The sequence below is a fragment of the Bos taurus genome, chromosome 2, assembly GCF_002263795.3.
Source record: "Bos taurus isolate L1 Dominette 01449 registration number 42190680 breed Hereford chromosome 2, ARS-UCD2.0, whole genome shotgun sequence".
Classification (NCBI taxonomy): domain Eukaryota; kingdom Metazoa; phylum Chordata; class Mammalia; order Artiodactyla; family Bovidae; genus Bos; species Bos taurus.
In genome coordinates this window covers 88614704-88637653 of record NC_037329.1, presented here as the reverse complement: position 1 = coordinate 88637653, position 22950 = coordinate 88614704, and the positions used below count along the sequence as shown (strand labels likewise).

General features: G+C 41.9%; 1 long non-coding RNA gene across 1 annotated transcript in view; it reads right to left on the bottom strand.

Annotated features, from left to right (window-relative positions):
* Positions 1 to 564: 564 nt before the first annotated feature.
* The window catches only part of LOC132343175 (uncharacterized), a 75179-nt gene continuing 52793 nt past the window's right edge, over positions 565 to 22950 (bottom strand). Inside the window, exon 2 of the long non-coding RNA XR_009491878.1 lies at positions 565 to 3116. This is a non-coding gene — a long non-coding RNA (uncharacterized lncRNA). The remainder of the gene's footprint in view (positions 3117 to 22950) is intronic.

Below are 22950 nucleotides of genomic sequence, written 5' to 3'. Positions count from 1 at the left end.
TGCACTTAACCAATCAATGTGCTTTTCATCTTTATTTAAGAGTGAGTGTGAAATCTCTCAATGTGAACGCTCTTTCTCCTTTTGCAGACATTTAACATGTCTCTACATTAAAGTTGGGACTATGCCATTAAAGTCATGGCATCACATGAGACAGCTTTCAGAGTTCACTCCTCCAACATTCAGTGAGAATCTCCAGGTGACAGAACACAGTGACACCAACATGAAGGAGACTCAGTTTTGTATTCAAGGAGCCCATGGTCCACAGCCTGGTTCCAGAAACAGACTTATACACAAATTATTATGATACAAGATGGTAAGTGTGAAGGCAGTGATGTGTTACAGATATTATGGGAGCCCAGAATTTGGGCTTTTGAGCCAGCTAGAATTAATTCAGGAGAGGCTGATCTTGGGTGCCCTCAGCCTTCAATCGCTTGGAGTGGGGCTTGGGTTCCCAGCCAGAGACTGAGGCTGGGTCATGGTGGCAAAAGCACCAAACCCTAGCCGCTAGACCAGTGGTCAATGACAAGGGCCCTGGCAGAAAAGAATTTCCACAAAGACAGTAAGTAGTGAAGTAAGTCAAGTGTTTATTAAGAGGAAAAAGAGTACAGTATGTGTGGATAGACACGGGGCAGACTCAGAGGGAGAGTCCCTCCTCCTGGACCTCCAAAACACAGGTACACATGTACACATGTACACATGCACACATGTACACACACATGTACACACAGGCACATTGTGGCATTTCTAGACTGGAGTCCCCCTACCCTCTACAATGACAAACCTGTTCTCATCTTTTAAGATTAAGGAGTCCAAGAGGAAGAAAGATAAAATATAAGTAGTTCAGCATTGCTAGAAGATTAAAACATAGGACAAATGAGCCCAGAAGGTAAATGGGAATCAGATCAAGTTGGTTAGCATGGAGAGATTTGATACTGGGATGATGGATATTGTTTGCTTTTTAGACTGATCACTCCAGCTCCATGGATGATGGACTGGGCCACGCTGGAAGACACAGGAATCATACTGTTCTTGTCCTTCAGGGTCACTTCAATCTTGGTCCTTCTGCAAAGGAACCAGCAAAGGACAGTGGTGTATCCAGAAGTAAGGGGACCCTCTCTGGGAATCAAGCAAAATCCAAACACACCAGGAGAAGAGACTGGAAGGAGACTCGGCCAGAGGAACATCTGCTCAAGCCCATTCTACTCCATCCCTAAATGCTCCCTAGGTTTCCCATCATCTCCCCACCCCCAACCCCAGCCTCTCTGCTTCTGCACCTTTAACATTCAGATTCAAGTGGAAAAGAAGCCTTTTTCTCATTCATTTCAGCACAGCTGAGACAGGCAGTAATTTTCAGAAGGAACTTCATTTGAAATAGCACCACTACAGAAAACACAAAGGGAGAATGAAAGGGAAAACAACAAAGAAAGCAGAGAAAGCTGTAAAACAATTATGCTTACAAAATATAGATTTTGTGTCCAATGACAGCCAATGTTCCTGCCAGACCCACAAACCGTTTCTTAAGCTCTTTGCTCTCATTCTCTCCCTTGCCCCTTGAGAGCCTGAGCTCACAGATGTGGGGAAAACTGTGAACAGTCAATACTGCAAATGTACCCCCCCACCCCCCCCACCCCCGTCGTGGGGAGGGCTGCAGCCTCTCCAGGGACTCAACATCTTCCAAAGAAACATTCCTCCCCAGAGACACCCTCTGACTCCTTGTGGGGATCCTGGTCTAATTAAAGCCCCTGGGCAGAGTGAATAGAGTTCTGGTGTAAGTCTTGTCCCCGCAGGTGGGAACACGAGATCCAGCATTTCAGACGTGTTTCTTGAATGATCCTCCCCTTCAACCTCCCTGTTCCCACCCAAATTCAGACCTTTGCTACCTCTTGTTCAAACTATTGTACTGGTCTGGTCTACAAATGCTCTGACATTTTCTCTTTTAAAAGTTTAGCTTGGACCTGACCATCTTTCTCCCATGGTCTACCAGATTAATTGAGAATTTTTCCAATTGATGGTAAATGCTAATCCAACTCCTCAGCCAAATATCCCTTATCCACATCCTATGCTTCTGTCAAGCCACAAGAATTAGACACATTATTTCTCAAATGTGCCCCTGCCTTTGTTCCCACATGTCCTCCCATGAAGTATTTCTTGTTTCTCCAATTCAATGGGTTGACAATCCAAACTATCCTTATAAAGTCCATCCAAGAGTGATTCACTTGGTGAACTCTTCATCTTTCTTTTGCACTTATGTTACTCTGATTTGTATCAGAAATAACTGGAGAAGGAAATGGCAACCCATTCCAGTACTCTTGCCTGGAAAATTCCATGGACAGAGGAGCCTGGTTGGCTACAGCCTGTGGGGTTGCAGAGAGTCAGACATGATTGAACGACTTCCCTTTCCCTTTTCAGAAATAATATTTTACTCTCATTTACCTCACTCTCTTCCCCAGCTTAAACTATAGAGTCATTGAAGAAAGGAATAAAATACCTTAGAGGTCAGTGTGGAGAGTAAATAAGAGACTCCGTAAATTGCTAGTATGGATATTCGCACATGGTAAGCTCCCCACAAACGTCATCAAGATTTGGAGTACGATTCTGGAGTCAAATGAAACTAGATTTGGACCTTGACTCCACCACTGACTAGCTTGGTGACGTTGAGAATTACTTACTCTCATGGAACCTCAATTCTTTCATCTGTAAAAAGGGTTGCTTACCATTGTTCCTTCCTCATGGGGTTGTAAGGGTAAATTAGATGACAGATTAAATTTGATCATAGATATAAAAATACTTAGCAATCTCTTAACAAACTTATGCTATTATTATGGGACTTGAGAAAAAGTGCTTTGTCTACAAAAGTCCTTAGGGAAAATTTGGGTTGGAGATTTTGTGCCTCAGATGCAAACACATCCTACATTTGTGAATCTGGATTCTGGGTGGGGGTCCCTGCTATCCCTCACAGCCCTCCTCCCTCCTTGGGATACGCACCTCCTCTTCCCACCATGCACTCTGTGACTTTGTCCAGGATGGATCCTGCTGGTTCTCATGTTGGATAGTAGCTGGCCTGCTGGAAGACCCATTGTCAAGTAGCCCTTCTCCAATGTGCTCACTATGGTTTTCTGGGGAGGATGAGATGAAAGAGTATTAACTTTTTGGCCATTTTGAAGACACAGCCAGGGAAGCTAGACAGGAACTTTGCATGTAACGATCCTTGTGCACATATCTATTTTAAATTTACTGGTTAGACTTAAATGGAAGACTGGTTAATATTGCTGATATGATAGGAAGGCTGTTTCCATTGTTAATGTGAGAGGATCCATACAACTGAATGCAACAAGGAAGACTCCAGAAACTGCCCTGCCCAGTTGCTTTGCAGGCTGGTCCAGATTTCCAGTCCTGGAATACCAGACGCACATTGCTTGTGTATATTAACCAGCCATCCAATTGATAGTCTGAGTTTCCATCTCTGCTCTGTGGCAAGTAGACACAATGCATTGCAGGAAGCCAAGCAATTATTTGCAAGTGGGTTACATGATATCATCTCCAGCACTTCAACCACAGCTGAAATCCAATTCCGTCAGCTGGCTTGAATTTGGAGGGGAAATGAAAGTCACATTTTGGAAAAATGGGATGGATTCTGCGTGTTACGACCGATACTTCTGCAAAAAAATATCCAACCAAACAAACAAGAATTCAGTCATAGAGACATTCCCTGATACCCAGTCCTGTTTATCAATCCCCAAAAGTCACAGTTGAATCCATGGGTTTAGAACTTTTCATAAATTTGTAGTAAATTTTGATGACTCTTATACAGACTGTTTTCTCATTTGTTAATAGAGGTAATTTTATACCCCATGGTGCTGTTTTGAGATTAAATTAGATAATGCCGAAGTGAATTCCCAGGAAGCTAGTAAAGTTTAAGCCCTTCATTTGCATGGACCTCTTTCAAGACCTTGTACCTGGCTTCATATTTATAATTTGCATCATTTTTCTTCAAGAAGATGCAAAGTCCCATAAGCCTCAAACTCCACAAACCTGCATCCGCTTCTATGCAGATGTAGGGTAGGTGCTAGGATGGCGGGAAGTGGCTGATAAGGTCAGGGGCCTGGTGGGGGACTTGGAAAAGGAGATGGGAGTCTCTCTGGAGATTTGTAACTTTATTAAAAGGTTTACGAAGTGCCAGAGCACCTGACTGTGAGCAAATTGCTAGGACTTGAAAGAGCTAGTAAAATACCCTCTAAAAATTATGACTCGACCATGGCTTCAGCTGTTACCTCATTTAGTGGGAACTGTGTCCTAAGCAACTTGCCTTCTCATGGTGACCTGGGATGAGGGAAGATACCCTGGGGCAGGTGCCTCTCAATTCATATCAGGCCAGTAGCCTGCAGGGCTAATCACAGCTGATTCCACGGAGCCTCTGGGAGAACTGGGACAGACCCCTTTTGGCGTGCAGTGGGGGACATAGTGCTTTTCAGCCACCAGCCTCCCCTTCAACAGTTTTCTTCAGGCAGACGCAAGGGGAATCACTTTCAATTCCCGGCCCTTCCCTCCTTCCTCCCCACTCCTCTATCCTTCTTATCCTCCTGCTTTTCTTCTTTTCCTTTCTTTCTTCCATTTCATGAATCATGATACAAATTTCAATCCAAGATAAAAACGTATTTTATTTCACCCTTTCGGCTGTGATTAAGTTCTGTCCACAGCAAGGACATTGCTGTTTCCATGGGAACCAATACACTCTAAAGCTGAGAAGGATGACAGTGTAGAAAAGTAGAAAGAAGGCAAAGAGGTTTGCTCGAGTTGCTTTTCACCCGCCACGGAGGAAACAGAATTACGGAAGCCAGGGGCTGCCGAGGAATTTACGAGGTCACTAAATCATAGGCCCACTTCCAGAAAAGCCAGTGAAACAATTCTGGAGATAAGCGAACATCCTTTATTTAAAAAGAGCCAGAACAGATTCCACAATCTTCTTTGTAAAGGCATTCAGTTGTTATTTTTTAAGGGCAATTATTCAGCAGCTGATGTGAGCAACGCCTGGGTGCCTGAGATGATTCCTCTGCATTGCCAGCTGCAGAGACCTTGCCTCGTGTACCTTCTTACCCAAAACTGTCATGTTCCACTTTCGTAACTTTCATCCTGCTAAGCACTCTATCAAAGTACCCAGAACCCATCTGATTAAAGCAGAAATCTCTTTTCTCCCTCTTTACTACTTTTTCTAAAGAAGGAGAAAGAGTTTATTATTCCAGTCTTCCTATCATTATTATAGACAACACTTATACTGGTTTTAAGCATACGAAGAATGTTATAGAGGCATTAACATTCACTGTTGGGAGTGAATGTTAATGCCATGACTTAAACGGAAAAAAAAAAAAAGAAGAATTCTCTGGTAGGTGACAGGGAATACGAGAGAGTCTAGTTCAAGGATTCTTCACCCTAATGTCTCAGGAACACTTAGCCCATGTTGGATTGGTCCACAGGAAGTGAAGATTCAGCCGGTGGTCAAGATTCAGTGAGGTAACTATTCAGATCATTCAGGGAAGGGAAGAGGGGAAAACATTCTGCCCTTGAACAACTCGGAGGGCCTGCTGTACTCAGTTATTGGGCTGTGAACACAGAATACTAAGAGGATGCCTGGCTAGCATCATTTTCCTGAATACTGAAGCCTCAGCTGATGATAACTTTCAAGCTCCGGTTCTCCTGGTTCAAGGTTGTACCAAGTAGTGCCAAAGAGCTGACTACACACAGGGACTCACCCAGGTGACCTCCCTCGGCTTGGCTCTTGGCTTGCCACTTGCCAGCTGTATGGTCTTGGGCAAAAGAAGTGCTTTGGTCCTCAATTTTCTTATTTAAAATAATATCTGCCTCAAACCTGTGATGAGCTGAGAAGTGTATAAACCATTTTGTGCGGTGCCTGACACATAGCCAATGAACACTGCTCAATAAATAGTAGCTATATTTATTATCCTGTCATTCTGCCCTCCTTATGGAAGCTCCTTGAGGGAAGTGGCTCAGCTTCCTTGCTATAGATTCTGTTGCTTAAACTGGAAATTGAGGCACCCCCTCCAACCCTCGTAAACTGCTGGTGGGAATGTAAATTGGTGTAGTCACATATGAAAAGTATGGAGATTCCTCAAAAAATTAATAGAACTACCCTGTGATCCAGCTATTCCACTTCGGAGTCTTTATCTGAAGAATATGAAAACACTAGTTCAAAAAGATAGATGTAGCCCTAGGTTCATCATGGTGTCATTCATCCTGTAGCTAAGACATGGGAACAATCTGTATGCTCATTGGTAGAAGAATAGACAAAGATGTGGTGTATATACACAGTGGAAGATTACTCAGCCATAAAATAGATGAAATCTTGCCATCCAACAACATGGATGGAACTTGAGGGTATTAAAGTTAAATAAGTCAGAGAAAGACAAATACTATATGATTTTATTCATATGTGGAATATGAAAAACAAACAACAACAAAGAAATAAATGAACAAACCAAACTAAACAAAAACAAACACATACCTATGGAAAACAGAATAGTGGTTTCCAGAGGGGAAGGGGTGGGGAGGGTGATGAGGAAAAGACGGTCATCTGGATGGTGTGGGAGGAAACTAGACTTTTGGTGGTGAGCACCTTGCTGTGTACACAGAATTTGAAATATGATGCTGCACACATGAAATGTAAAAATATTATAAACCTCAATACATTAAAAAAACCTCATACATACACGCCCCGCATTCTTCCTGCTTTGACTTCTAGGGGAAACAAACTGCAGCAAAGTGCCAACAGAACAATGCTGTTATTACTCACAACGACATGGCTCTTTAAAGCCAGTTTGTATTGAAACAGTATAGATCTTAGGGACTCTGCGGTTCTCTAACACTATTTAATGCTTGTCACAGAACTACTCATGATGCTGCAGAATGCAGCCTACAGCCTATGAATCTGTGCTTCAGTGGCTCTTTCAAAGGTTGTTTCTGTGCTTCATTGATGATGACCAAACATACAAGTCTTACCCAGAAAAATGTGAACAGTAATTCATTTTCTAGCCATATAAAGCTTTCCTTTTGGAATTTTATAGCATAAACATAGTACATCTCTCTCTGGTGATAATCACTGTGTTTCTAGACTGTGATCTAGAATGCAGCCCTGAACATCATCACCAGAGAGGGACAGAGGCAAGCAGTTTCTGAGCTGAGTGAGAAGAGCAGCCTTCTTCCTTCAAGAAATGCTGGCTCCCCATTAAGACTGGTCCTGATGATTGAGGTGTCATCACAGTCATTGAAGGCAAGAGAGTGCATCACTCAGAAGGGCCCATAAGGACTCTGGAGCAACAGTCTCCAAAGCTCTTGGAACATAGGTGCAATCACCTGGGGATGGGAGGGGTGGGGCTGTTTAACAGGTGACATGGAACCTGCAGAGAGGGTAAGGTGACTGTCCTAGGTGTCCACAGCAGAAACTGGCATGCAGAGTAAAGGACATCATTGCCACCTCTCCTCCGCAGGGTGCATTGGACCAGGTGGCACCACGGTCAGAACACAGAGGCACAAGAGACAACCGGAACTCACAATGCAGCCCAAGCCTAAAGGGTATCAGCAGACCCTCCAGAGCTCAGAGCCCTAAATTTGTCCTGTGTCCAACATCCATAAGAGTCCCCCCAAATCAGCATGTAGGCACTCTTTCTGTGGCCCCACCCTGCATGATCCTGTAAAAGAAATACTTTTCAGTCCAGTGGCTGTGATCTGCTGGCTAAGTGGTCTTCCCAGAATCCCACTGCTCACGGACTGGGACAATTCTAGGGACAAGAATCACAAAACTGCCCAGGGCAGCCGATTTATTGCATGCAATGAGTTGGGAGAACCTGATGGGGATAGCCTCACAGTGCTCCATTGAGATAGTGCTGCCTATTCCTAGCTGGTCCCCTGAATTAAGGCAGGCCTCTTCTGAGGAAAGTTTGTGGAAGTGCCTGGCTGGTCCTCTGAGGTTTGAAGTGGAGTAGAAAAGACAGAGAAAGACAAGATCCTCTGAAACTCCCATTAGAGAGAACAGGAAGGTTAAAAGAAACTGCCCCGTAGTCAGGGGCAATAGTATTAAAGCACAGTGGGTTGAATGGAGACTCCCAAAGGATGCCCCATAAGTCCCATCACAAAAGCCCTATAGTTATGAAAGAGAGACCATGATTTCCTTCAAGGATTTTGAATTCTGGTTTCTCTACTAAGTCATATTAAAAATCAATGAGCAATGAATTAAGCATTCAACAGAGCTTAGAGGTGCAAGAGTCATAAAAAGAAAAATCAGTGAGATACAAGGACTCAGTGGTCCAGCATTTCTCTAGGAAGTAGATGCACAGAAATGGTGGACTAGAGCTGTGGAAACCGGCCTCCTCTCCTGTCTTTGTGGATATTCCCCAGTTGACTAGGATTAAGGTTGACCAAACTGATCCCACCTACTTCAGCAGAGTAGATCTCGAGCATTTCTTTGCATGGCCACAGACACAGGATCTGCCTTCTAGATAACACTCCAACAATTAATTAAAATCATTTAGACAGAGTGATGAATGTTAGTCAAACCCAGGAGGGCACGGGAGCCTGTCCAGACTGATCATTTGAATTCACTAACCCCTTGCTCACCACGGGGGTCTCCATTCTTGAAACATACTCTGACTGGCACACTGGAGGATTTATGACATTTCCTAGAAAATAGAAGAATTCATAGGAAAAAAAAAGAAATGGTGCTAAATATTTAAATGGAAAACAAACAAGCAAAATTCTGGATTTGCTGATATTTAATATCTTCTCCTAGAAAATACTCCTTTAAAAAAACATTTTTATTTTGTACTGGAGTATAGCCAACTAATACTGTTTGTGATAGTGTCAGGTGAACAGCAAAGGGACTCAGCCATACATGTATATGTATCCATTCTCCCCCAAACTCCTCTCCCATCCAGGCTGCCACATAACATTGAGCAGAATTCCATGTGCTAATAGGTCCTTGTTGGTTATTCATTTTAAATATAGCAGGGTGTATGAATCCTCTTTATTAATTGTTCAGGAAACATTGACTTTAAAATGTGTCTATTGAGAGACAGTTCACCAAAAGTTTTATTCTTGAAAGTCTAGATTCTTCTTAAAGATTAAAACCTGCTTCTACTGAGTTATGGAGAAGGCAATGGCACCCCACTCCAGTACTCTTGCCTGGAAAATCCCATGGATGGAGGAGCCTGGTAGGCTGCAGTCCATGGGGTCGAGAAGAGTCGGACACGACTGAGCAACTTCACTTTCACTTTCCACTTTCATGCATTGGAGAAGGAAATGGCAACCCACTCCAGTGTTCTTGCCTGGAGAATCCCAGGGACAGGGGAGCCTGGTGGGCTGCTCTCTATGGGGTCGCACAGAGTCGGACACGACTGAAGCGACTTAGCAGCAGTAGCAGCTACTGAGTTAAAATGTAATGTGCTTTGAACTTGCTTTGGCTTTATTTTCTTTTTGAAAGATTCAGCAAATTGCTCATGTAACTCACCAGCTGGGTTTTTCTGATCCTTGTTGCCTTGTTGAAGGTGGGAAATAGAGGCAATTTCATATCCCTGCATAATCGATGGTATAAGGGTGGAACAAATGTAATTTCATTTTTATGTATTAACTGAATCATCCAACATGCCTGTCTACAAACTGTATGAAAGTTGTATTCTTTGGTTTTTAGGAGATTGGACTGAGTGAACATGTTATAAAGATCTGAAGATTAAAAAATTTTAGTACAGAAATATGAAATAAAAGCTAAGGTTAGTATAAGGTGTGTAAAACCTGACTGGTTCACTACTAACAAGTAAAATGCCTTTGTGAGACTCGGGGAAAAAAGCTCCCTTCTTCCATTTGGGGGCATTTTCAGACTGGTACAAAGTCACACTGATCCCTTTGCCCAAGCACAACCAGCCCAGCCTTACATGGGCACCCTGATAACTCTCTATGACTTCTGTGCAACTAGCTCCAGCCCTGCCTCAGTTCTTTCTCTGTCCAAAACATTTGTATCACATTTGAACATTAGAAAGCCTTTTTATTCTTGGGATCAGCTACACTATATGACAATACACTGCTCTACTGGAATTTCAGATTTAGAAGAGAGTATAAAATGACCTTGAAGATAGAGGCAGATTGTTAAGTGTTAATTTCTAAGGGTTTGAAGCATAGAGGGCCAGAAATCAAGAAGACCAAGACAAGAAGTCTGCCTTGCTGATTTTCTTTTTTCATCTTCTGAGTGGTTAGTATTATGCTTTGAAAGAGTATAATTTAGGCTTGGCGGCAATCAGTTGCAGAACACCATTATGCTAACATTTCTAGAGGAAAAAAAGTTCTAGGAACTTGCTCTTTAAAATTTCTCAAGAGTCAGTTGGAGCCTACACACAGGATTTAAAGCAAATCTAGCTGGTATGTATCTTTTCCTTCCTTTACTAACTCTATCACCCAAAATCGAGTATCCCAAGATGTTAACAAGAGAAAAAGCTTAGAAAAGACACTGACAGGCTGTAAACAGGACTTGGTGGAAAGATAAATCAGATGGCCTTGAGACTCTTGTATGTCTTATTTCTATGACACCTTTGGATCTAGAAGCCTGTTCCTGTGTGTAAAAGGGAAATTTTAGTTTTGGTGGAAAAGCAACAAATGCTGTCCATTTCCATGGGCTGGAGTCCAGTCCAGGTCCGTTCTAGCAGGACTCTGCCTCTGAGGCCAACTAAAGCACTCAGTGCCAGCCCAGGGCTGGTAGGTGCTCGGAAAGCTGGCTACCTAAGCTACCAGCCTCATAGAACACACTCCTGGACACAGAACAGGGACCTAACTGAAAGGAGCAAAGTGCTATCAAACGCTTGTAGCCATTAAAGCCGAAACATGCAGTTTCTTCACAAATTGACCACAACTTAATTTTCTGAAACTAAAGATTCATGCTCATTCAACTCCTGGGTCAACAGTCACTCAGTGTGTTGAAATAATGACATTACAAAAGCAACCCAGAAATACCCAGATTTTTAAAAAAACATCACTTTATTTCTCCTCATGAGATAGAAGGTGCATTTCTATTCCCTTTAAACTGCATACACGTTAAACCAGGCTCCCCAAAGAATGAAATATTAACAGGATTTACTCAAGAGCTACCCAAATAGAGAAACGGTGCGCGCAATGATCTGTTTCATGGAACGAAACTGAATCAAACATCTGTTAGGTTTTCCTCCCCTCCTTCTCCCCTCCCTGATGGTTAATGACATCTGAAGCGCTTAAGCTTTGCACATTCCTTCACTAATTAAATTCCTGCAAAGCTGTCTCATGAATCAGGTGCTTTGTGGAGCAAGAATACAGACCCTGATTTTTTTGTAGCCAGCGCCTGCCACAGTACATGTAGGGGCCGAACACACACTCAGGCCCACTCAGGACCCTTTTCAAAAACATCTTAAGAGTCCTGTTTTTCCCCAAAATTCTTCCTTTGCTTTTTTTATTACCTGTTCTGTCAAAGCTAAATGGATGAAAATAAATGAGGGATTAAGTGGCACAAAGATTCAAGAATGTGCAAGTACTAATATTTCAGGGCATACGGACATGTCAGTAATCCAAGTGGAAGTAAAGGGAAAGGGAACTGCCTTTTTCCAAAGAGAAGGGCTGCTGTCTCAGATGCATTCATTCATTGGACAAATAAACAGGCCTTCAGCCCCCACCCCCCACCCCCATATGTCCTTGCTCTACAGGCACTAAAGTTAAGGACCGGTTCAGTCCTACCCTCATGGAGCTTCCATTCTACATCTCAGACCTTAGGACCTTTGATTCAAAGCCAGAATGAACATTAGGATCCTTCCATGATCAGGAGGTACACAGTCATTATGGAGGCAGGGGCCCTGTAGAAAGAAATTTCCAATTGATGATTACCTTGGATCAAGGACCTGGAGCACTGGATATACCTTAATCAAGAGGGATTATTAAATATATACTATGTAACAATAACCTCAGATATGCAAATGACACCACCCTTATGGCAGAAAGAGAAGAAGAATTAAAGAGCTTCTTGATGAAAGTGAAAAAGGAGAGTGAAAAAGTTGGCTTAAAACTCAACATTCAGAAAACTAAGATCATGGCATCCAGTCCCATCACTTCATGGCAAATAAATGGGGAAACAATGGAAACAGTGAGAGACTTTATTTTGGGGGGCTCTGAAACCACTGCAGATGGTGACTGAAGCCATGAAATTAAAAGATGATCCTTGGAAGAAAAGCTATGACCAACCTAGACAGCATATTAAAAAGCAGAGACATTACTTTGCCCAAAAAAGTCCATCTAGTCAAAGCTATGGTTTTTCTAGTAGTCGTGTATGGATGTGAGAGTTGGACTATAAAGAAAGCTCAACACCGAAGAATTAATGCTTTTGAACTGTGGTGTTGGAGAAGACTCTTGAGAGTCCCTTGGACTGCAAGGAGATCCAACCAATCCATCCTAAAGGAGATCAGTCCTGGGTGTTCATTGGAAGGACTGATATTGAAGCTGAAACTCCAATACTTTGGCCACCTGATGTGAGGAACTGACTCATTGGAAAAGACCCTGATGCTGGAAAAGATTGAGGGCAGGAGGAGAACGGGACGACAGAGGATGAGATGGTTGGATGGTATCACCAACGCGATGGACAGGAATTTGAGTAGGCTCTGGGAGTTGGTAATGGACAAGGAAGCCTGGTGTACTGCAGTTCATGGGGTTGCGAGGAGTTGGACACAACTGAGCGACTGAACTGAACTGAATAGAAGTAATGCTGAAAGCTACCTCTTATTAAGTGCCTATTATACACAAGGCGCAGTGCTAAGCTCCTCATATGAATTCTCTGAATCTTCATATCAGCTCTTTAAGGTAGTGATTTTCCCCTCATTTTGCAGTTGGGGGAACTAAGTTTTAGAGGAGTATCTCTAAAACTTTCTACTTTTATTTTTATTGTTATACTTGAAGATAAGATTGGCTCCCACAGCTAAGACACAACACAAAGCAATGCATGTATGATGACCAGAGAAGACTGTGCCGGCACTCTGGGAAGTCTCAGCAGTGGAGGTTCAACAGGAGGGAACTGAAGCCAGTTCTGGATTGGGTGGAAAGAAGCAGGAGTGGAACTATGAACTCATTTAAATTACGGGAAATTAGATAAACAGGAACACAAAGGCCTAAGGACCAGAAACTGTTTCTGACTTCCTCCACTCTCCTGAAACCCTTTCTCCTCCAGGCTTGCTCTCTCCTTCTTCACAGAGAAAGCAGACACCATCAACTTCTCCAGAACAGAAGGTCTTGAACCCACACCTTTACTGGCATCTGGCCGGTCCTCCTCTTTCCATCCTATTACTTCTCAGGTGCTCTCTTTTCCTCACTAAGACCAAGGCTCCCACCCATGTTCTGGGGCCATTAAGTAAACAACAAACCTCTGCAGTGGCTGCGTATTTATGACTAAAGAACTAGATGTATTAAAGGAGGTAGCTGGCCTGAACGAGAGTAGCTGCTCTACTCTCTCACCTTATTGGTTATAACTTCAGCCAAGCAGCCTACAGAGCTGCCTACAAGTCCCTTCATGCTCCATGCACTTTTATGCTCCTGTGGCTTTGACAAGGTTTTTCTCTCTGCCTAAAAAAATACTTCTGCCTCTTGTCCACCTTGCTGACTTCTACTAATCTGTCAAAACTGAACTCAGTGGGCACAATATAAGTTAGCATTAATAAAACTGAAAATAATAGTAGCTAAGATTTATGGGTTTTCATTTTCATATAAAGGGAATCCAGAGATAGGCAGTCCAGAGCTGTACGGTGGATACTGTAATCATTAGGGACTCAGATTCAGGACTTAGGTTATTTCTATTGTTCTGCTCTGACATCCTTGGTCCTTGGATCCTATTCTCAAGTCTACATAATGATACAAAATGGCTGCTGGAGCTCCAGCTCACATGTCCATATTTCAGATGTGAAGGAAGAAGGAGGGAAAGCAAAGAGGACAAGTTCTAGCTGTCTGTTTTCCCTTTTAAGATCTCTTCCGAAAAACTGATTAAAATGTCCATTTACATCTCACTGGTCAGAATTTAGTTGCATGATCATTAGGGAGAGTAAGAAATGTTATCTCTATGGTGAGCATATTGCCACACTGAATAAAAATAGGCATTGGATTAATAAGGAAGGGAGTGGATTGAATAGGCAACCAGCAGTCTTTGCCTAAATTCCACATTCCTTTGTAAGCCTTCCAGGGTCACTTCTTGTTCCTCCAGCTATGAGGTAAGTGTGTGTGTGCTTTTTGCACCTAAGGCATGCTTCTGCAGTAATACATATTACATCATGTTCTCATCATCTGGTTCACTTGTTTCTCTCTTCTAGTAACTGTGAACTCTTCAATGACAGGTACCATCTCCATCATATCTGAATTTCCTAGTACAGGGCCTGGGAAATTAGTCCCTAAATAATTGATCATATTGCACCATATCGCTGAGTATCTCTTGAGTATGGATTTTCCATTCTTGCATTCCTTTTTTGGAACATTGGTATTTTCACAAAGAAAACACTAAAAATATCTGGAAGGTTATTCCAAAGTGCTACAAGCTACCACTGTGATTGGTGCTAGTATAGGAAGGAGCACATGGTTTTGAAACCAAACTTAAAATAGTATTGAAATGCTGATTTCAGTTTTCACTCAAATAGGTCATTCATTTGGTATCTGTTACTAGGGAACCACCTGGAGTGTAGTGGGGGTGGGGCAGGACAGTCTGGCCAGGCTGCTACAAGTGAAAAGGGCCAGAACAAGAAATTTAAACCAATCTTATTTGAAATTACACTTCCATTTTTTACAAATGCAAAAGGCTGAGGGATAAAAATGAGATGGCTGCTAAGAACAAGATGGAAGCATGGTCTCATAGCTCAAATGAAGTCACATTTTAATTATACTCATAAGTCGAGCTCTGTCTTTTTGTGGGAAGAGGAAATAAAGAGAGGACATTTTAAATGAAATATTGAAAGCCAACACACAGGAAGTCATACTAATGTGACATAAAAGCTTTAAGAAGTATGGTATAAGATGCCATCGAACACCACATAGTCCTCAGGGACTTCCTATCCTTCTTGATCTTTATGTCCTTCTCTCAAGTCTGTTTCTTTCTTATGATTTTGGCTGTCATCAGTTTGCATGGGCCCTTAAAACAATAATTTGGAGGCATCAATCCTCCTGCCTAATACACCCCCTTGTCTCCTGTCCCTCCCACCTGCCCCACATGTCTCTGCCTCGTGAGGCATCTTGGTCTCTTACTTGTCTATGAGTGAAAGTTCCTTAGTTCAATCTGCATCGTACACTGCATCTTACACTTCTTCCTATTCCTCCAGGCCCTAGTCCAGACCTCAGCCCACTATATGGGCCAAATATCTGTTAACTTACTGAACTCAGGAATGATGAATCCATTGAGCACAGCAGGCACCGACATATGACCCCCCCCACCTCCAACTTCTAGAGGGCTGTAAAAATGGTTTATTTTTCATTTCTTTTAAAGTAAGAAGAAAAAACTGACTATAATAATGACTATATAATAATAAATTCTTTTCCAGTGGTCATGTATGGATGTGAGAGTTGGACTGTGAAGAAAGCTGAGTGTCAAAGAATTGATGCTTTTGAACTGTGGTGTTGGAGAAGACTCTTGAGAGTCCCTTGGACTGCAAGGAGATCCAACCAGTCCATTCTAAAGATCAGTCCTCGGTGTTCTTTGGAAGGAATGATGCTAAAGGTGAAACTCCAATACTTTGGCCACCTCATGCGAAGAGTTGACTCATTGAAAAAGACCCTGATGCTGGGAGGGATTGGGGGCAGGAGGAGAAGGGGACGACAGAGGATGAGATGGCTGGATGGCATCACTGACTCGATGGACATGAGTCTGAGTGAACTCCGGGAGTTGGTGATGGACTTTGAGGCCTGGCGTGCTGTGATTCATGGGGTCGCAAGGAGTTGAACACGACTGAGTGACTGAACTGAACTGATAATAAATTCAGCCTGGATTATATTCATCTCTTTACTACCACAGTCATAAAATAGATTTTTTTAATGTATTTTTTAAATTCTGGAATCAGCCCATGAAGGTAAAGGTACTTAGAACCCCTGAAAGTCATAAAGAGACCCTGGACTAATTTTTCAGAGCCTAAGTCAATCGAGGTCAAAATAGGCACACAAAAAAACGGTTTTTGGTATATCTATTTTCTATGTGAATTTTCCTTGAACATTCTCCATTTCTCGGATTTTTATGCTGGTTCACCGCTGATCACTAGTCCAGAAAGTGTGAAGGCTTCTTCCTGGATCTGATAAATCGATGTATATGGAATGTGACATGTCACCGTGTTATTTAGTTCACACAATTGCCTCTTTGATGGCTCTGTATAAGGTGGAGGAGAGAAACTTCTCATGATATCTCTAAAATATACACCATGTTCAGTCTGTGTGTTTAAAGACATAAAGTTCCCTTTCCAGTGTCTAAAACTCTAATTTCTGTGTGTCAGGGCCAAATGGAACATGTTTTAGCCAGCTCTTGGATAAACACAGAAACGTAATCTTTCCTCTCTTAAAGCCAAGCCTGCTTCACACACTGCATCTGTGTGTTTAATGTTTATTTAAGCATGCAAGGATTAGGACTTAAAACTGGTTTTAAAGCACTGGTGGGTGTTTTTCTTAAAGCGCCTAATGATTTGAGAATTTACAATATTTTTAATCTTCACAAATAATTTTCCCTTCCAGGTAATTTATATTCAACTTGAGTTGGAAAGGAAATAATAACTGTGCTTTCTTTTATATTTTTTTATAGAGGGGGTGGTGCACAAGATATTCTATAAAGCACTGATATTATCTTGCAGTTAGGAGTTTCACTTCTTTTTACCTAAACACAATTATCACTAACCCAAATAAAATCCAGGATACGTTGGCCTTTTCCTTTGTGCCATAAATCAAGGCCATCAATTGCTGCTTTATTCCATTAATTAATTTGCTTTTTTTCTGTCAAAATGTCACCTGCCCCTTTTTAACATTATAGCTAATTTACATAATTTGAAGCTACTTGTGCAGGTACTGAAATGGTCACTTTTGTATCTTCACGGACTCTCTGGGATTTTCTTCTCTGTTCTTTGTGTTCTGTGTGTCTTCCTTCCCATGGTCCTAGAACTGCAGCATGAGGATGATTTTTGAATATCACCTGGCCTAGTCTTGTGGTTTTGGGTGGTGAACGCCCTACGGAAATTCATCTGAAATGAAAGGATGACCCTTCTCCTTCTGAAGGTCAAGGGCTCCAACTTCACCACTTCCCTCCATAGCGCCTTCTTGTTTTAACTCCCTTCATCATCAAGAAGAGCCTCCCTTGGGCTCAGCCAAGAATCTCTCCTGTCCTCCTCCTTCCCTGGCTTTCTTTGACTTCATCCTTCACAAGTGTGGAGAATAATTTCTCAGCATCTTGCTAAATAAAGACTTCTTAAACCAGAAGTCCAGGTGAAGTCCTGCTTTAGCTTGCTCTTCTCTAGTCAATTTCTTATCCTACTAGACTCACTTTCTACCTTTAAAGAATGTTTAAATGGCATAGCCAAACAATGGACTATTATTCAGCCATAAAAAGGAATAAAGTGCTGATGAAACTATGCTAGGTGAAAAAAGCCACTAAAGGGTATATATTACATGAATCTACTTATGTAAAATACCCAGAACATGTAAACCCATTGAGACAAGGGCTGGAGGCAAGGGGGAATGGGCAGGACTGCTTAATGGAGTATGAATTTTCTTTGAGGTGATCAAACTGTTGTAGAATTTGATGGTGGTGTTGATTGCATAACAGTATGAACATACTAAATGCCACTTAATGATCAAAATGAGGAATGTTATGTTATGCATATTTTAACACACACACACAAAATGCTTAAGCAGTTCTCTGAGGACCTTACATTTTTACTTGCAACTCCTTTTAAGCATGGTGTTTAAAATGATAGACTTCTAAAATCCTGACTGGGCATTGCAATAAAAAGATTACATCTCAGGTGACCAGAGATAGAGTTCAATGGACAGAAGACATGGCCAAGAACAAGGTACTGCATTTCATTTATATGTTAACCAGTATCTGTTTAGCACCTACTCTGTGACATGTCCTGGGTATCATACTGCAGGAGCTAGAGATATGACCACGTGGACATTTCAGATATAGCCCTTGTCCTCAGCAAACTGTGGTCCATCTACTCCTTTCCATGACTCTGTGAGAGTAAAGAGTCTATTTATTTTCTGATCTTAATTTGGCAAACAAAAGCAGGGGATAATAATATTTCATCATATTCACCTTTACAATGCACAGACTTATGCAAGGATTATATAAGATAATGTATGTGAACATAATTTTTATTTTTAAAGCATCACAAAAAATTAAGTATTAATATTATATTATTCTAGTTTAATGTCGACTTTTTTCATAACAGTACTGCATTTCAGTTGAGAAACTGGTGTGGTTGTCTCTTTATAACATTCATTGGTGTTAGGGGAGCAGGCTTCCCATTACAGATATATTATATGTCAACTGTAGGAAATTAAGCAAATCCATAAAAGTACATTTAAATTGGCTGTTATCCTCCCCCCAACTATATCCTCCACTAGCACTCATGGACAGAGGAGCCTGGTGGGCTACAGTCCACGGGGTCACAAAGAGTCAGACAAGACTGAGCACACACACAGCATTTTAGCGTGTGTCCTTATTTGGTGATAGATCATTAGGTTAGAGCAAGGAGGCTACTGGAGATAAGTTCTGTCTCTAATGATTTAATGTTGGGAAGGCATCTCAAATCTCCAAGCCTCAATTCCTCATCTGTAAAATGGAGGGAAAAGCTGGCTGAAAACTCAACACTCAAAAAACTAAGATCATGGCATCTGGTCCCATCACTTCATGGCAAATAGATGGGGAAAAAATGGAAACAGTGACAGATTTTATTTTCATGAGCTCCAAAATCATGTTGGACAGTGACTACAGCCAGGAAATTAAAACACACTTGTTCCTTGGAAGAAAAGCTATGACAAACCTAGACAGCATATTAAAAAGCAGAGACATTACTTTCGCCAACAAAGCTCTGTATAGTCAAAGCTATGTATTTCCAGTAGTCATGTATGGATGTGAGAGTTGGACCGCAAAGAAGACTGAGCACCAAAAAATTGATGCTTTCGAACTATGGTGCTGGAAAAGACTCTTAAGAGTCCCTTGGACTGCAAGGAGATCCAACCAGTCAATCCTAAAGGAAATCAACCCTGAATATTCATTGGAAGGACTGATGCTGAAGCTGAAGCTCCAATACATTGGCTACCTAATGCAAAGAGCCTACTCATTTGAAAAGACCCTGTGCTGGGAAAGATTGAAGGCAGGAGGAGAAAGATGACAGAGTATGTGATGGGTGGATGACATCACCAACTCAATGGACATCAGTTTGAGCAAGCTCCAGGAGATGGTGAAGGACAGGGAAGCCTGGTATGTTGCAGTCTATGGGGTCACAAAGAGTCGGACACAACTTTGTGACTGAACAACACAACGGCTATGAAGATTAAATGAGATACTCAGTGTACATCCTTTGACAGAGTGCTTAATGCACTATACACACATGCACTGTTGTTGTTTTAGTAGTTAGGTTGTGTCTGACTCTTTTGTGACCCCATGGACTGTAGCCCGCCAGGTTCCTCTGTCCATGGAATCTCCTGGGCAAGAGTATTGGAGTGGGTTGCCATTTTCTGCTCCAGAGGATCTTCCCAGTCCAGGGATCGAACTCACGTCTTCTGCATTCTCAGGCAGATTCTTTACCATCGAATCACCTGGAAAGCCCACACACATGCATCAGTTCAGTTCAGTCGCTCAGTCGTGTCCAACTCTTTGTGACCCCATGAATCGCAGCACACCAGGCCTCCCTGTCCGTCACCAACTCCCGGAGTTCACTGAGACTCATGTCCGTCGAGTCAGTGATGCCATCCAGCCATCTCATCCTCTGTTGTCCCCTTCTCCTCCTGCCCCCAATCCCTCCCAGCATCAGAGTCTTTTCCAATGAGTCAACTCTTTGCATGAGGTGGCCAAAGTACTGAGTTTCAGCTTCAGCATCATTCCTTCCAAAGAAATCCCAGGGCTGATCTCCTTCAGAATGGACTGGTTGGATCTCCTTGCAGTCCAAGGGACTCTCAAGAGTCTTCTCCAACACCATAGTTCAAAAGCATCAATTCTTCAGCGCTCAGCCTTCTTCACAGTTCAACTCTCACATCCATGCATGACCACCGGAAAAACCATAGCCTTGACTAGACGAACCTTTGTTGGCAAAGTAATGTCTCTGCTTTTCAATATGCTATGTAGGTTGGTCATAACTTTCCTTCCAAGGAGTAAGCGTCTTTTAATTTCATGGCTGCAGACACCATCTGCAGTGATTTTGGAGCCCCAAAAATAAAGTCTGACACTGTTTCCACTGTTTCCCCATCTATTTCCCATGAAGTGATGGGACCGGATGCCATGATCTTCATTTTCTGAATGTTGAGCTTTAAGCCAACTTTTTTACTCTCCTCTTTCACTTTCATCAAGAGGCTTTCTAGTTCCTCTTCACTTTCTGCCATAAGGGTGGTGTCATCTGCATATCTGAGGTTATTGATATTTCTCCCGGCAATCTTGATTCCAGCTTGTGTTTCTTCCAGTCCAGTGTTTCTCATGATGTACTCTGCATATAAGTTAAATAAGCAGGGTGACAATATACAGCCTTGATGTACTCCTTTTCCTATTTGGAACCAGTCTGTTGTTCCATGTCCAGTTCTAACTGTTGCTTCCTGACCTGTACACAGATTTCTCAAGAGGCAGGTCAGGTGGTCTGTTATTCCCATCTCTTTCAGAATTTCTCACATGCATAGGTATATATAAATATATATGAGATATATATATATATATATATATATATATATATATATATATATCATATGTATGTCATACACACATGTGCACTCATAAATATAAAATTTACTGTTTGTTTTTTATTAGTGAGGCAGGAATAAACACATCTATCTCAATCAGTGCCTTAGCTCATTAAGGAACTACTTAAATGAGACTCCCAAGTGTATCAGAGTGGAACTTCTTTGAAATAAAAATATTCAACACCTTCAAAGAGCAGGAGATTTTAGAATCTGTGTACAGAGGTTTTCAGATTTTGTGCTGTTTATAATTCTTTTTTTCCCTGTAATAGGGTGAAAATATTTTAACAGATGACCCTCTGAACTCCTTTTAGACAGACCTGTTTGTTTTCAGCAAAATTCCTTGATGTGCATAGAAAATGACCTCTCTGGGGGTAGAGCTTGAAAGGATAGTGAAACACACCATCCAAACAAACTTTGTAAGAAATTAAAAGTTTCTTACAAAAGTTTCTTTAAAAAAAAAAAAAAAAGAAGAAGAATGGGAGGGAGGAGCAGAGGAGAGGAATTTGGAGAGGAAAAGCTAGCAAGCAAGCAGAAAAAAGGAGAAAGGGGAACAGGCAACAAGCAGAATTCTGGGTTCTGATAAAAAGTCGTGAATGAGAAATTTCCAGGGGTGGGGTTAAACAAACGATGTTTAAAAACTTGAACTCCTAATAGTCTAAGCTTATGTGTGTACTGCTGAAAGATGAGCACCATCCATTACTCCAAAACTTCAATAAAGTCTTCTATGCCTATAAATACCTTGAGTGAATGGATTAAGGGCAGAGGGAAGGGACCGAGCTCCACATCCAGGCTGATGTGTAGCAAAGAAAACAATATACCCATAGATAATGAGATGTAAGATTAAGATTTTAGGATGAGCAGAAATTCAGAGCCAGAGCAAATCATGAGACTATGGTTTGGTCCCCCACCCTTGTCCCCCCGATAAATTCATGTCCATTAGAAATCTCAGAATGTACCATAATATGGAAACAGGGTCTTTGTAGAATGTAATTAGGAATTTCCAGATAAAATCCTCCTAGGTTTAGGGTGGGCCCTAAATCCAGTGACTGGCATCTTTATAAGAAGAGAAGACAGAGAGGCACAGAAAAAAGAAAGTGACATAAAGATGGAGACTGAGGTTGGAGTTATGCCCTATAAACCCAGGGATGCCTGGGGCCAGGGAAAATTGGAGAGGCAAGAACGGCTTCTTCCCTGGAGCCTTCAGAGGGAGCACAGCTCTGCCGACACCTTGATTTCAGACTTCTGGGCTCTAGAACCCTGAGAGATAAATTTCTGATGTTTTAAGCCACCCAGTTAGTTGGAACTTTGTTACCACAGCCCTTGGAAAATTAATACAGCTCTTGGAAACTTGCCAGAATCTTGGGGTAGGCACTGAACTTTCCATAGCACATGAACAACCTGAGGATGAAACTGAACTCATTTAATTTTCAAAGGGTAGGGTGACTCGGGCTGTCATCTCACTGTATGCAGAAATAAAAGGAGATTTATCTTTTGATTAAAAACCACACCATGATCTTTCCAGTTATCATTCACAAATCTGATCATAACTTTCCCCTATCAAATAGGCTTCTTTACTGTTGTTTCCCATCCCCTAGAACATGTACAGCTTAACTGCTTAGCCTCAACTTTGGGAGTCCTATGACTCATTTCTTGCATTTTAAGCTTCTAATTTATAAAGCAAAACTAAACTCTGAAAATGCCATGCTTGTTTGCTCCTCCCTGCCTTTCAACCTGTGTTTACCCTGTTGGTCAAGAGTTCCTGGCAAATGCTCATTTCAACCCTCTGGGTCACTTAACTGCTCCAGTCTGACTTCCTCTGTGTATCCAACATTATATACATGAGATATAGATAGATATAGATATGAATATAGATGTCCATTGTGGTAGATTTCAAATGGTGTTTTATTTGCTTGTTCTTAAAACTGCCTTTCACCTTCTCAGAGGATGAGGACACTCATCCTTGTGTCCCAGTGCTAGCACAGCACCACCATG